Below are 16490 nucleotides of genomic sequence, written 5' to 3' on the forward strand. Positions count from 1 at the left end.
GTTCTCAATTTTTTTTTAACCCACTTTTTAATTTAATCTTCTCATTTTCTACACATTGAGATCATGTTTAAGGGTATATAGCTTCATTTGATGGAACAATTTAGTAATGGTAAAAGCAACATGGAAGACCACTTCTGTGTGATTATAATCTTCTCTATACATTGCACTAAATATTTTTAGTTTTAGCAAAGCCAGCTATCATGTATATTTACAATGATTCCTAAAATGTAACAGACAGCACCAAATGTCCCCTTGCACTGCAGCAATTTGGTAACATTTGAAAATTGTTATCAAATGAAAATCAGAGAAACAGAAAAGGTTAAACATGGCATGGAATGCACAATTTAAGCCATGCATTTTGATATGTCATAACGTCACAGTAACATAAAGCAAGCAATAATACAGACTACACAGAATATGCATGGTATGGCTAAAGCCTGAGCTGTTTTAAAGGCTTGACGTATTTTAAATGACATTACAGATAGGAAGTACATTTTGTTTTTTATTACACATTGGAAGACATTATTTTTAAAGATTAGTTAATATTACATTTGGCAGATTTCAATTGCTTAAGTAATTTAGGAGAAAGAGGATTTATTATTTTATATACCTTGTCAGGCACCTTTATTAACCATAATAGGATTTATCTGTTTCACACTTCCCTGCTGCATGTTTTATTTTCTACATTGTACTTTTGGCTTAAGGAAAAAAGGACAAAATCTATTTGGTAAGTAAGTATGGACTATTAGGAGGCTACAGCTTATCAAGAAGAACGGGGCCTAAAATTAATTTCCAAGGTAGACATACAAAGAAGCTGTTAAAAGCCTTCTGAAATGATGGGGAAATTCATTGTTAAAAATAACATGCTAGTAGGAAAAAATGCATTTCTATCAAATCTAAACAATGGAGTTGACAAATTCATTTTATATCTCTACAAAGATTTATGTAAATCTGAGATGCATAAGATTTAGAAGGATTGTATACATGTTAATAGATCATAGGTTTAAAGGGACTTCTGCATTCATAGTTCCTACAGTCAGATGATAACCCCAGATATGTTTCTCATCTGCATACGACACTTAACCAAAATTATCACATTGGAAATTATCTTTGCTGTGCAATACATGCAAAGATAATACTTATGTTTTGTAGAGTAAACAAAATACTCCAAGCTTCTTGGATGAACATGATGTTAAACCAGTGAACCATGGATAAATGACATAGACAAACTATTTATTATGCAGTCAGTCCTGAATGTTTTAGAAACAGCTTGTGGTAATATTTTAGAAAGGGTAACAGTGTATTATATGGATTTCAAGTGAACATTTTAGAAACACGGAATATGTTAATGCACAATAATTATCGGGTACTCTGCTTTACCTGCAGGAGAGGATGGTGCAGGAGCCGATGCTGTTGAAGCTGTGGCAGATGAAAAATTAAAATACACTATCAGATAACTTTTATGCAGAAGGCATACTTACAATAACATGCTCAGTCAGGTTTAAAACATTGAAAATCTCATATCTGCTAAGAGTTGGAATGCTAATCATTTTTGGCCAAGACCTATGTAAGATTGTTCCAATTTTTCATGTGTTTTTAACTTTCCTGATGATCGAATATGAGTAAGTTTTAAACACTGTACAATATATATTACCTGTGATATATTTATTTCTCTCAGAAGCTTATATGAAAACAGACTAAATCCTATAACTCCATTAGAATGAAATATCCTTCCGATAGCATATCCCACCATGTATTCTAGTTTACAGCCTTGAACTCTTGAATATTTTTAATATGCATTCACATGAATATCTCTTACCTGTTATCAGAGAAGGAGTAGTTGAAGGTCCTGGAGGAGAATTAACAGAAGATTCTATAAATACTCTTGAATCTGAATAATAATTAATTTCTAACAAATAAACATATTGATAGCAAACCAAGACATATGTCTGATCCTTATTTTTTCCCATTATCTTGAGTGACGTATGAAATGCATAAGACTAGTTTTTGTGTGCTTTTACAAAATATCTACACACTTATTTGTTATAAAAATAGTTTAAATAACTTACCTGTATATTTAGCTGTTGGTGCTGTAGATGCTTGGAATAAGAATAGAGTAAAATTAGATTTTTTTTAAACTTGGCTTTCTGAGATTAACCAGTTCTGCATTCATGTTATTGTTTTTTGAAAAAAAACATTGATATCATTTCAAAGATATTTTCTTCAATTGGTTTAATCATTTGCAGATGATATTAATAGTAAAAGCAGAAATACAGAATGCCAATGGCAAATTACATTTCTATCTTCCAATGTAATTGTCTTTTTTCATTTTAAAAGGTTAATTTTCTTTACATTTTACAAGATTTGCAATGCCTAAAATAGCACACACAGTTTTTGCTTGGTAGAAAACACTTTGGAACCTCTTACAAATATCATTAAATAAAATTAAATAAAAGGAGAAATGGAAATACTATGTCAAATTCCCAAATGAAGCTGTTTATTTTATGAAGACATAACTAGAAGGTAGCATTCCCTCTCGATTATTCAGTGTACTCAGAATATGCTTGGAAAGGCAAAATCCCAGTTATTTTAAAGGCGGAAATGTTGATATATAATGTTATCAACGGGACTGCATTTTCGTTTCATTATTTGCACATAGGAGTATATGTTTCTTAAGCACTGCTTAACATCACACTTGTCAAAATTCAATTGTTTACTTAAATGAGAAAAAGTGGGATGCAACATTTCATTTTGCTGTAGCATCTGTATTAATCTTAATGTTGTCTATCTTCTTTTGAGTTGCCAGCTGTACATTTGGTTTCTTGGAGTGTACTTTGTGAAATAAACAGGCAAGGGCATTATCATATGTTTGTGAAGTTTTTATGAACTTTCAGCATGGTAAACCAGATTAAAAAGAATGTTAAGTATTTATTAAACTATTGCTGTACACTGAAGATGTAAAAAAATTAAAACAAGCTAATTTCATAGAATGCTTGTCTTAGGAGAACATGATCCATTAATCTAATGTAAAGTATGTTCTAGGTGGATTGAAGTAAAAAGGTAAATATTTTGTAAAATAAAAGCAAAATGACCAGTACAAAGTTAAGGGTCGCTTTGGTATTAACACCTCATACAGTATAAAAAAATTGCATATAAGTTCTGAATCTAGTTTTGAAATTCATGCAAAATTGTTCTTCTGTGTAAACCTGAGGTGCATAAGATTTAGAAAGATTGTATACATGTTAATAAATCAAAGGTTTAAAGGGACTTCTGTATTCATAGTTCCTACAGTCAGATGACAACCCCAGGTATGTTTCTCATCTGCTTACAACACTTAAGCAATATCATCTTACTGGACATTATCGCTGCCGTAACAATACATGGAAAGATAATACTTATGTTTTGTAGAGTAAACTAGACACTCCAACTTGTTGGTTGAACATGATGTTAAACCAGTGAACTACGGATGAATGACATAGAAGAAATATCTAATATGCAGTTAGTCCTGAATGTTTTAGAAATGGCTTGTGGTAATACTTTAGAGAGGGTAACACTGTATTAAATGGATTTCAAGTGAACATTTCAGAAACCCGGAATATGTTTATGTGCAATAATTATCGGGTACTTTGGTTTACCTGCAGGAGAGGATGGTACAGGAGCCGATGTTGTTGAAGAAGCTGTGGCAGCTGAAAAATGAAAATATACTATCAGATAACTTTTATGCAGAAGACATACCTGTAATAATATGCACAGTCAGGTTTAAAACACTGAAAATCTCATAACCGCTAAGAGTTGGAATGCTAAACATTTTCGGCCAAGACCTATGTAAGATTGTTGCAAATTTTCATGTGTTTGTAAGTTTCCTGATGATCGAATATGAGTAAGTTTTAAACACTGTACAATATATATCACCTGTGATATATTTCTTTCTTTCTGAAGCTTATATGACAGCAGAATAAATCGTATAACTCCTTTAGAATGAAATATCCTTCCAATACTATGTCCAACCATGTATTCTAGTTTGCAGCCTTAAACTGTTGAATATTTGTAATATGCATTCACATGAATATCCTTACCTGTTGTTACAGAAGGAGTAGTAGAAGGCCCTGCAGGAGAATTAACAGAAGATTCTATAAATACTCTTGAATCTCAATAATAGCTGATTTCTAACAAATAAACATATTGATAGCAAACCAAGAAATATGTCTGATCCTTATTTTTTTCCATTATCTTATGTGAAGTAATAAATGCATAAGACTAGTTTTGTGTGCATTTCCAAAACATCTACACACTTATTTGTTATAGAAATAGTTTAAATAACTTACCTGTATATTTAGCTGTTATTGCTGTTGATCCTAGGAATAAAAATAGAGTAAAATTAGAGTCTTTATTTTTAAACTGGCATTCTGAGATTACTCAGTTCTGCATTCATGTTACTGTTTTATGAAAAAAAACATTGATATAATTTCAAAGATATTTTCTTCAGTTCGTTTAATCATTTGCAGATGATATTAATAGTTAAAGCAAATTTACAGAATGCCACGGGCACATTACATTTCTATCCCCCAATGTAATTAAGTGTGTTTATTCATTTTTCAAGGTTAATTTTCTTTACATTTTACAACAAGATTAGCTATACCTAAAATAGCAAACACAATTTTTCTTTGGTAGAAAACAGTTTGGAACCTCTAACAAATATCATCAAATAAAACTGAATAAAAGGAGAAATGGAAATACTATGTGAAATTCCCAAGTGAAGCTGTTTATTTTAAGAAGACATAACTAGAAGGTAGTGTTCCCTCTTGATTATTCAGAGTACTCAGAATATGTCTGGAATGGCAAAAACCTTGCAATTTTTAAGCCACAAATGTTCATATATAATGTTTTCAAATGGACTGCATTATTGTTTCATTATTTACACATAGGAATATATGTTTCTTAAGGACTGCATAGCATCACACTTGTCAGAGTTCAATTGTTTATCTAAATGAGAAAAAGTGGGATAAAACATTTCATTCTGCTGTAGCACCTTTATTAATCTTAATGCTGTCTATTTTCTTTTGAGTTGCCAGCTATACATTTGGTTTCCTGGATTGTACTTTGTGAAAGAGACTACCAAGGGCATACCCATATATTTGTGAAGTTTTTATGAACTTTCAGGATGGTAAAGCAGATTCAAAGGAATGTAAACTATTTGTTAAACTATTGCTGTACACTGAAGATGTAAAAAAATTAAAACATGATCATTTCATAGATAGCTTATCTTAGGAGAACATGATCCATTCATCTAATGTAAAGTATGTTCTAGGTGGATTGAAGTAAAAAGGTAAATATTTTGTAGAAATAAAAGCAAAACAACCAAAACTAAGTTAAGGGTGGCTTCAGTATTAACACCTCATACAGTATAAAAAATTGCATTTAAGTTCTGGATCTACTTTTGAAATTCATGTGAAATTATTCTACTGTAGGCTTTTGTTCACATGACACAAGTCCGAAGACATTATTTTAGTTTTTAAAGTATCCTCCGCCCTCAAGCTATTTTGTTAGTTTTTGTTAGTAATCTAGTTAATGATGGATGAAAAAGAGATAAAAGATTATTAACAGCTAATGCTCTTTCACTACCAGATATATCAGAAAAGCCTGCAATAATGCTTGAGAGTGAGAAATTGTATATTATGTGGGCTCTGAAAGAATATATATGAACTGGTGCAAATTCAGATGAACATAGATTAACATGTGATCTACATTACCTGAAGGTGTCATTGTTGCAAGGGCAGATGGTGTTGGCAGTGATGTGGCAGCTAAAAAATAAAAAGATGGTATTAGAAAAATGTCATGCAGAGTACATACCTGCAATAATGTGGCATGAGCTCATCAAGGCATTAAAACACTATCTCTACGCCTAAGTTCAGAAATCTAAAATTATGGATCAAGACTTAACCATGCTTCTTCTCAAGTATAATGTGTACATAACTTTGATGATAGGCAGATACTTATAATCATTAAATATCAGAGTAAACTAGTAACTGTGGTATGTGCTTCTGTTTAAGGCTTGACTGAAGTGAATATAAATTGTGGATCCCCATTAATATACAATAGTTTTCCAATTTCTATCCCACCTTGTCTGCTAGCATATTTTACATCATACAATGTTTAAATATTTGAAATATGCATGTATATGTATGGTTCTCACCTGTTGTAGGTAGAGTGGTAGTAGAAGGCCCTGCAGGCAAAAAAAATCAGACAGATTATTTATAGGCTTTGCAAGTATAATCAATTCCTTGAAGAAAAACTTATTTATAGCTAATAACCATTTCATACTGTTACATTGTGTGCCATTCTTTTCATTGGAAATGAAAAGTATAAGAAGAATAAGACAACAAAGTATCTGCTGTTTTATAAAATACATGAAATTATGGATTAAACAAAAACAGTTAATACCTCACCTGTATACTTAGCAGTTGTTTCTGTTGGTGCTAGGGATTGAAATAAAGACAAATTACATTTTTCTTATTTGTGAACCTCCGATCATTTAATTTAGCTTTCAATTTAATCTTCTCATTTTCTACACATTGAGATCATGTTTAAGGGTATATAGCTTCATTTGATGGAACAATTTAGTAATGGTAAAAGCAACATGGAAGACCACTTCTGTGTGATTATAATCTTCTCTATACATTGCACTAAATATTTTTAGTTTTAGCAAAGCCAGCTATCATGTATATTTACAATGATTCCTAAAATGTAACAGACAGCACCAAATGTCCCCTTGCACTGCAGCAATTTGGTAACATTTGAAAATTGTTATCAAATGAAAATCAGAGAAACAGAAAAGGTTAAACATGGCATGGAATGCACAATTTAAGCCATGCATTTTGATATGTCATAACGTCACAGTAACATAAAGCAAGCAATAATACAGACTACACAGAATATGCATGGTATGGCTAAAGCCTGAGCTGTTTTAAAGGCTTGACGTATTTTAAATGACATTACAGATAGGAAGTACATTTTGTTTTTTATTACACATTGGAAGACATTATTTTTAAAGATTAGTTAATATTACATTTGGCAGATTTCAATTGCTTAAGTAATTTAGGAGAAAGAGGATTTATTATTTTATATACCTTGTCAGGCACCTTTATTAACCATAATAGGATTTATCTGTTTCACACTTCCCTGCTGCATGTTTTATTTTCTACATTGTACTTTTGGCTTAAGGAAAAAAGGACAAAATCTATTTGGTAAGTAAGTATGGACTATTAGGAGGCTACAGCTTATCAAGAAGAACGGGGCCTAAAATTAATTTCCAAGGTAGACATACAAAGAAGCTGTTAAAAGCCTTCTGAAATGATGGGGAAATTCATTGTTAAAAAATAACATGCTAGTAGGAAAAAATGCATTTCTATCAAATCTAAACAATGGAGTTGACAAATTCAATTTTATATCTCTACAAAGATTTATGTAAATCTGAGATGCATAAGATTTAGAAGGATTGTATACATGTTAATAGATCATAGGTTTAAAGGGACTTCTGCATTCATAGTTCCTACAGTCAGATGATAACCCCAGATATGTTTCTCATCTGCATACGACACTTAACCAAAATTATCACATTGGAAATTATCTTTGCTGTGCAATACATGCAAAGATAATACTTATGTTTTGTAGAGTAAACAAAATACTCCAAGCTTCTTGGATGAACATGATGTTAAACCAGTGAACCATGGATAAATGACATAGACAAACTATTTATTATGCAGTCAGTCCTGAATGTTTTAGAAACAGCTTGTGGTAATATTTTAGAAAGGGTAACAGTGTATTATATGGATTTCAAGTGAACATTTTAGAAACACGGAATATGTTAATGCACAATAATTATCGGGTACTCTGCTTTACCTGCAGGAGAGGATGGTGCAGGAGCCGATGCTGTTGAAGCTGTGGCAGATGAAAAATTAAAATACACTATCAGATAACTTTTATGCAGAAGGCATACTTACAATAACATGCTCAGTCAGGTTTAAAACATTGAAAATCTCATATCTGCTAAGAGTTGGAATGCTAATCATTTTTGGCCAAGACCTATGTAAGATTGTTCCAATTTTTCATGTGTTTTTAACTTTCCTGATGATCGAATATGAGTAAGTTTTAAACACTGTACAATATATATTACCTGTGATATATTTATTTCTCTCAGAAGCTTATATGAAAACAGACTAAATCCTATAACTCCATTAGAATGAAATATCCTTCCGATAGCATATCCCACCATGTATTCTAGTTTACAGCCTTGAACTCTTGAATATTTTTAATATGCATTCACATGAATATCTCTTACCTGTTATCAGAGAAGGAGTAGTTGAAGGTCCTGGAGGAGAATTAACAGAAGATTCTATAAATACTCTTGAATCTGAATAATAATTAATTTCTAACAAATAAACATATTGATAGCAAACCAAGACATATGTCTGATCCTTATTTTTTCCCATTATCTTGAGTGACATATGAAATGCATAAGACTAGTTTTTGTGTGCTTTTACAAAATATCTACACACTTATTTGTTATAAAAATAGTTTAAATAACTTACCTGTATATTTAGCTGTTGGTGCTGTAGATGCTTGGAATAAGAATAGAGTAAAATTAGATTTTTTTTAAACTTGGCTTTCTGAGATTAACCAGTTCTGCATTCATGTTATTGTTTTTTGAAAAAAACATTGATATCATTTCAAAGATATTTTCTTCAATTGGTTTAATCATTTGCAGATGATATTAATAGTAAAAGCAGAAATACAGAATGCCAATGGCAAATTACATTTCTATCTTCCAATGTAATTGTCTTTTTTCATTTTAAAAGGTTAATTTTCTTTACATTTTACAAGATTTGCAATGCCTAAAATAGCACACACAGTTTTTGCTTGGTAGAAAACACTTTGGAACCTCTTACAAATATCATTAAATAAAATTAAATAAAAGGAGAAATGGAAATACTATGTCAAATTCCCAAATGAAGCTGTTTATTTTATGAAGACATAACTAGAAGGTAGCATTCCCTCTCGATTATTCAGTGTACTCAGAATATGCTTGGAAAGGCAAAATCCCAGTTATTTTAAAGGCGGAAATGTTGATATATAATGTTATCAACGGGACTGCATTTTCGTTTCATTATTTGCACATAGGAGTATATGTTTCTTAAGCACTGCTTAACATCACACTTGTCAAAATTCAATTGTTTACTTAAATGAGAAAAAGTGGGATGCAACATTTCATTTTGCTGTAGCATCTGTATTAATCTTAATGTTGTCTATCTTCTTTTGAGTTGCCAGCTGTACATTTGGTTTCTTGGAGTGTACTTTGTGAAATAAACAGGCAAGGGCATTATCATATGTTTGTGAAGTTTTTATGAACTTTCAGCATGGTAAATCAGATTAAAAAGAATGTTAAGTATTTATTAAACTATTGCTGTACACTGAAGATGTAAAAAAATTAAAACAAGCTAATTTCATAGAATGCTTGTCTTAGGAGAACATGATCCATTAATCTAATGTAAAGTATGTTCTAGGTGGATTGAAGTAAAAAGGTAAATATTTTGTAAAATAAAAGCAAAATGACCAGTACAAAGTTAAGGGTCGCTTTGGTATTAACACCTCATACAGTATAAAAAAATTGCATATAAGTTCTGAATCTAGTTTTGAAATTCATGCAAAATTGTTCTTCTGTGTAAACCTGAGGTGCATAAGATTTAGAAAGATTGTATACATGTTAATAAATCAAAGGTTTAAAGGGACTTCTGTATTCATAGTTCCTACAGTCAGATGACAACCCCAGGTATGTTTCTCATCTGCTTACAACACTTAAGCAATATCATCTTACTGGACATTATCGCTGCCGTAACAATACATGGAAAGATAATACTTATGTTTTGTAGAGTAAACTAGACACTCCAACTAGTTGGTTGAACATGATGTTAAACCAGTGAACTATGGATGAATGACATAGAAGAAATATTTAATATGCAGTTAGTCCTGAATGTTTTAGAAATGGCTTGTGGTAATACTTTAGAGAGGGTAACACTGTATTAAATGGATTTCAAGTGAACATTTCAGAAACCCAGAATATGTTTATGTGCAATAATTATCGGGTAATTTGGTTTACCTGCAGGAGAGGATGGTACAGGAGCCGATGTTGTTGAAGAAGCTGTGGCAGCTGAAAAATGAAAATATACTGTCAGATAACTTTTATGCAGAAGACATACCTGTAATAATATGCACAGTCAGGTTTAAAACACTGAAAATCTCATAACCGCTAAGAGTTGGAATGCTAAACATTTTCGGCCAAGACCTATGTAAGATTGTTGCAAATTTTCATGTGTTTGTAAGTTTCCTGATGATCGAATATGAGTAAGTTTTAAACACTGTACAATATATATCACCTGTGATATATTTCTTTCTTTCTGAAGCTTATATGACAGCAGAATAAATCGTATAACTCCTTTAGAATGAAATATCCTTCCAATACTATGTCCAACCATGTATTCTAGTTTGCAGCCTTAAACTGTTGAATATTTGTAATATGCATTCACATGAATATCCTTACCTGTTGTTACAGAAGGAGTAGTAGAAGGCCCTGCAGGAGAATTAACAGAAGATTCTATAAATACTCTTGAATCTCAATAATAGCTGATTTCTAACAAATAAACATATTGATAGCAAACCAAGAAATATGTCTGATCCTTATTTTTTTCCATTATCTTATGTGAAGTAATAAATGCATAAGACTAGTTTTGTGTGCATTTCCAAAACATCTACACACTTATTTGTTATAGAAATAGTTTAAATAACTTACCTGTATATTTAGCTGTTATTGCTGTTGATCCTAGGAATAAAAATAGAGTAAAATTAGATTTTTTTTTTAAACTGGCATTCTGAGATTACTCAGTTCTGCATTCATGTTACTGTTTTATGAAAAAAAACATTGATATAATTTCAAAGATATTTTCTTCAGTTCGTTTAATCATTTGCAGATGATATTAATAGTTAAAGCAAATTTACAGAATGCCACGGGCACATTACATTTCTATCCCCCAATGTAATTAAGTGTGTTTATTCATTTTTCAAGGTTAATTTTCTTTACATTTTACAACAAGATTAGCTATACCTAAAATAGCAAACACAATTTTTCTTTGGTAGAAAACAGTTTGGAACCTCTAACAAATATCATCAAATAAAACTGAATAAAAGGAGAAATGGAAATACTATGTGAAATTCCCAAGTGAAGCTGTTTATTTTAAGAAGACATAACTAGAAGGTAGTGTTCCCTCTTGATTATTCAGAGTACTCAGAATATGTCTGGAATGGCAAAAACCTTGCAATTTTTAAGCCACAAATGTTCATATATAATGTTTTCAAATGGACTGCATTATTGTTTCATTATTTACACATAGGAATATATGTTTCTTAAGGACTGCATAGCATCACACTTGTCAGAGTTCAATTGTTTATCTAAATGAGAAAAAGTGGGATAAAACATTTCATTCTGCTGTAGCACCTTTATTAATCTTAATGCTGTCTATTTTCTTTTGAGTTGCCAGCTATACATTTGGTTTCCTGGATTGTACTTTGTGAAAGAGACTACCAAGGGCATACCCATATATTTGTGAAGTTTTTATGAACTTTCAGGATGGTAAAGCAGATTCAAAGGAATGTAAACTATTTGTTAAACTATTGCTGTACACTGAAGATGTAAAAAAATTAAAACATGATCATTTCATAGATAGCTTATCTTAGGAGAACATGATCCATTCATCTAATGTAAAGTATGTTCTAGGTGGATTGAAGTAAAAAGGTAAATATTTTGTAGAAATAAAAGCAAAACAACCAAAACTAAGTTAAGGGTGGCTTCAGTATTAACACCTCATACAGTATAAAAAATTGCATTTAAGTTCTGGATCTACTTTTGAAATTCATGTGAAATTATTCTACTGTAGGCTTTTGTTCACATGACACAAGTCCGAAGACATTATTTTAGTTTTTAAAGTATCCTCCGCCCTCAAGCTATTTTGTTAGTTTTTGTTAGTAATCTAGTTAATGATGGATGAAAAAGAGATAAAAGATTATTAACAGCTAATGCTCTTTCACTACCAGATATATCAGAAAAGCCTGCAATAATGCTTGAGAGTGAGAAATTGTATATTATGTGGGCTCTGAAAGAATATATATGAACTGGTGCAAATTCAGATGAACATAGATTAACATGTGATCTACATTACCTGAAGGTGTCATTGTTGCAAGGGCAGATGGTGTTGGCAGTGATGTGGCAGCTAAAAATAAAAAGATGGTATTAGAAAAATGTCATGCAGAGTACATACCTGCAATAATGTGGCATGAGCTCATCAAGGCATTAAAACACTATCTCTACGCCTAAGTTCAGAAATCTAAAATTATGGATCAAGACTTAACCATGCTTCTTCTCAAGTATAATGTGTACATAACTTTGATGATAGGCAGATACTTATAATCATTAAATATCAGAGTAAACTAGTAACTGTGGTATGTGCTTCTGTTTAAGGCTTGACTGAAGTGAATATAAATTGTGGATCCCCATTAATATACAATAGTTTTCCAATTTCTATCCCACCTTGTCTGCTAGCATATTTTACATCATACAATGTTTAAATATTTGAAATATGCATGTATATGTATGGTTCTCACCTGTTGTAGGTAGAGTGGTAGTAGAAGGCCCTGCAGGCAAAAAAAATCAGACAGATTATTTATAGGCTTTGCAAGTATAATCAATTCCTTGAAGAAAAACTTATTTATAGCTAATAACCATTTCATACTGTTACATTGTGTGCCATTCTTTTCATTGGAAATGAAAAGTATAAGAAGAATAAGACAACAAAGTATCTGCTGTTTTATAAAATACATGAAATTATGGATTAAACAAAAACAGTTAATACCTCACCTGTATACTTAGCAGTTGTTTCTGTTGGTGCTAGGGATTGAAATAAAGACAAATTACATTTTTCTTATTTGTGAACCTCCGATCATTTAATTTAGCTTTCAATTTAATCTTCTCATTTTCTACACATTGAGATCATGTTTAAGGGTATATAGCTTCATTTGATGGAACAATTTAGTAATGGTAAAAGCAACATGGAAGACCACTTCTGTGTGATTATAATCTTCTCTATACATTGCACTAAATATTTTTAGTTTTAGCAAAGCCAGCTATCATGTATATTTACAATGATTCCTAAAATGTAACAGACAGCACCAAATGTCCCCTTGCACTGCAGCAATTTGGTAACATTTGAAAATTGTTATCAAATGAAAATCAGAGAAACAGAAAAGGTTAAACATGGCATGGAATGCACAATTTAAGCCATGCATTTTGATATGTCATAACGTCACAGTAACATAAAGCAAGCAATAATACAGACTACACAGAATATGCATGGTATGGATAAAGCCTGAGCTGTTTTAAAGGCTTGACGTATTTTAAATGACATTACAGATAGGAAGTACATTTTGTTTTTTATTACACATTGGAAGACATTATTTTTAAAGATTAGTTAATATTACATTTGGCAGATTTCAATTGCTTAAGTAATTTAGGAGAAAGAGGATTTATTATTTTATATACCTTGTCAGGCACCTTTATTAACCATAATAGGATTTATCTGTTTCACACTTCCCTGCTGCATGTTTTATTTTCTACATTGTACTTTTGGCTTAAGGAAAAAAGGACAAAATCTATTTGGTAAGTAAGTATGGACTATTAGGAGGCTACAGCTTATCAAGAAGAACGGGGCCTAAAATTAATTTCCAAGGTAGACATACAAAGAAGCTGTTAAAAGCCTTCTGAAATGATGGGGAAATTCATTGTTAAAAAATAACATGCTAGTAGGAAAAATGCATTTCTATCAAATCTAAACAATGGAGTTGACAAATTCATTTTTATATCTCTACAAAGATTTATGTAAATCTGAGATGCATAAGATTTAGAAGGATTGTATACATGTTAATAGATCATAGGTTTAAAGGGACTTCTGCATTCATAGTTCCTACAGTCAGATGATAACCCCAGATATGTTTCTCATCTGCATACGACACTTAACCAAAATTATCACATTGGAAATTATCTTTGCTGTGCAATACATGCAAAGATAATACTTATGTTTTGTAGAGTAAACAAAATACTCCAAGCTTCTTGGATGAACATGATGTTAAACCAGTGAACCATGGATAAATGACATAGACAAACTATTTATTATGCAGTCAGTCCTGAATGTTTTAGAAACAGCTTGTGGTAATATTTTAGAAAGGGTAACAGTGTATTATATGGATTTCAAGTGAACATTTTAGAAACACGGAATATGTTAATGCACAATAATTATCGGGTACTCTGCTTTACCTGCAGGAGAGGATGGTGCAGGAGCCGATGCTGTTGAAGCTGTGGCAGATGAAAAATTAAAATACACTATCAGATAACTTTTATGCAGAAGGCATACTTACAATAACATGCTCAGTCAGGTTTAAAACATTGAAAATCTCATATCTGCTAAGAGTTGGAATGCTAATCATTTTTGGCCAAGACCTATGTAAGATTGTTCCAATTTTTCATGTGTTTTTAACTTTCCTGATGATCGAATATGAGTAAGTTTTAAACACTGTACAATATATATTACCTGTGATATATTTATTTCTCTCAGAAGCTTATATGAAAACAGACTAAATCCTATAACTCCATTAGAATGAAATATCCTTCCGATAGCATATCCCACCATGTATTCTAGTTTACAGCCTTGAACTCTTGAATATTTTTAATATGCATTCACATGAATATCTCTTACCTGTTATCAGAGAAGGAGTAGTTGAAGGTCCTGGAGGAGAATTAACAGAAGATTCTATAAATACTCTTGAATCTGAATAATAATTAATTTCTAACAAATAAACATATTGATAGCAAACCAAGACATATGTCTGATCCTTATTTTTTCCCATTATCTTGAGTGACATATGAAATGCATAAGACTAGTTTTTGTGTGCTTTTACAAAATATCTACACACTTATTTGTTATAAAAATAGTTTAAATAACTTACCTGTATATTTAGCTGTTGGTGCTGTAGATGCTTGGAATAAGAATAGAGTAAAATTAGATTTTTTTTAAACTTGGCTTTCTGAGATTAACCAGTTCTGCATTCATGTTATTGTTTTTTGAAAAAAACATTGATATCATTTCAAAGATATTTTCTTCAATTGGTTTAATCATTTGCAGATGATATTAATAGTAAAAGCAGAAATACAGAATGCCAATGGCAAATTACATTTCTATCTTCCAATGTAATTGTCTTTTTTCATTTTAAAAGGTTAATTTTCTTTACATTTTACAAGATTTGCAATGCCTAAAATAGCACACACAGTTTTTGCTTGGTAGAAAACACTTTGGAACCTCTTACAAATATCATTAAATAAAATTAAATAAAAGGAGAAATGGAAATACTATGTCAAATTCCCAAATGAAGCTGTTTATTTTATGAAGACATAACTAGAAGGTAGCATTCCCTCTCGATTATTCAGTGTACTCAGAATATGCTTGGAAAGGCAAAATCCCAGTTATTTTAAAGGCGGAAATGTTGATATATAATGTTATCAACGGGACTGCATTTTCGTTTCATTATTTGCACATAGGAGTATATGTTTCTTAAGCACTGCTTAACATCACACTTGTCAAAATTCAATTGTTTACTTAAATGAGAAAAAGTGGGATGCAACATTTCATTTTGCTGTAGCATCTGTATTAATCTTAATGTTGTCTATCTTCTTTTGAGTTGCCAGCTGTACATTTGGTTTCTTGGAGTGTACTTTGTGAAATAAACAGGCAAGGGCATTATCATATGTTTGTGAAGTTTTTATGAACTTTCAGCATGGTAAATCAGATTAAAAAGAATGTTAAGTATTTATTAAACTATTGCTGTACACTGAAGATGTAAAAATTAAAACAAGCTAATTTCATAGAATGCTTGTCTTAGGAGAACATGATCCATTAATCTAATGTAAAGTATGTTCTAGGTGGATTGAAGTAAAAAGGTAAATATTTTGTAAAATAAAAGCAAAATGACCAGTACAAAGTTAAGGGTCGCTTTGGTATTAACACCTCATACAGTATAAAAAAATTGCATATAAGTTCTGAATCTAGTTTTGAAATTCATGCAAAATTGTTCTTCTGTGTAAACCTGAGGTGCATAAGATTTAGAAAGATTGTATACATGTTAATAAATCAAAGGTTTAAAGGGACTTCTGTATTCATAGTTCCTACAGTCAGATGACAACCCCAGGTATGTTTCTCATCTGCTTACAACACTTAAGCAATATCATCTTACTGGACATTATCGCTGCCGTAACAATACATGGAAAGATAATACTTATGTTTTGTAGAGTAAACTAGACACTCCAACTAGTTGGTTGAACATGATGTTAAACCAGTGAA

At 31.2% G+C, this 16490-nt stretch overlaps 1 protein-coding gene across 1 annotated transcript in view; it reads left to right on the plus strand.

Moving 5' to 3' along the window:
* The window catches only part of LOC122815033 (mucin-5AC-like), a 168090-nt gene that overhangs the window by 4619 nt on the left and 146981 nt on the right, over positions 1 to 16490 (plus strand). The gene's annotated exons all lie outside the window — the stretch shown is intronic.

Source organism: Protopterus annectens, chromosome 11.part0, assembly GCF_019279795.1.
Source record: "Protopterus annectens isolate FY-2018-M chromosome 11.part0, PAN1.0, whole genome shotgun sequence".
In the NCBI taxonomy this organism is placed as follows: domain Eukaryota; kingdom Metazoa; phylum Chordata; order Ceratodontiformes; family Protopteridae; genus Protopterus; species Protopterus annectens.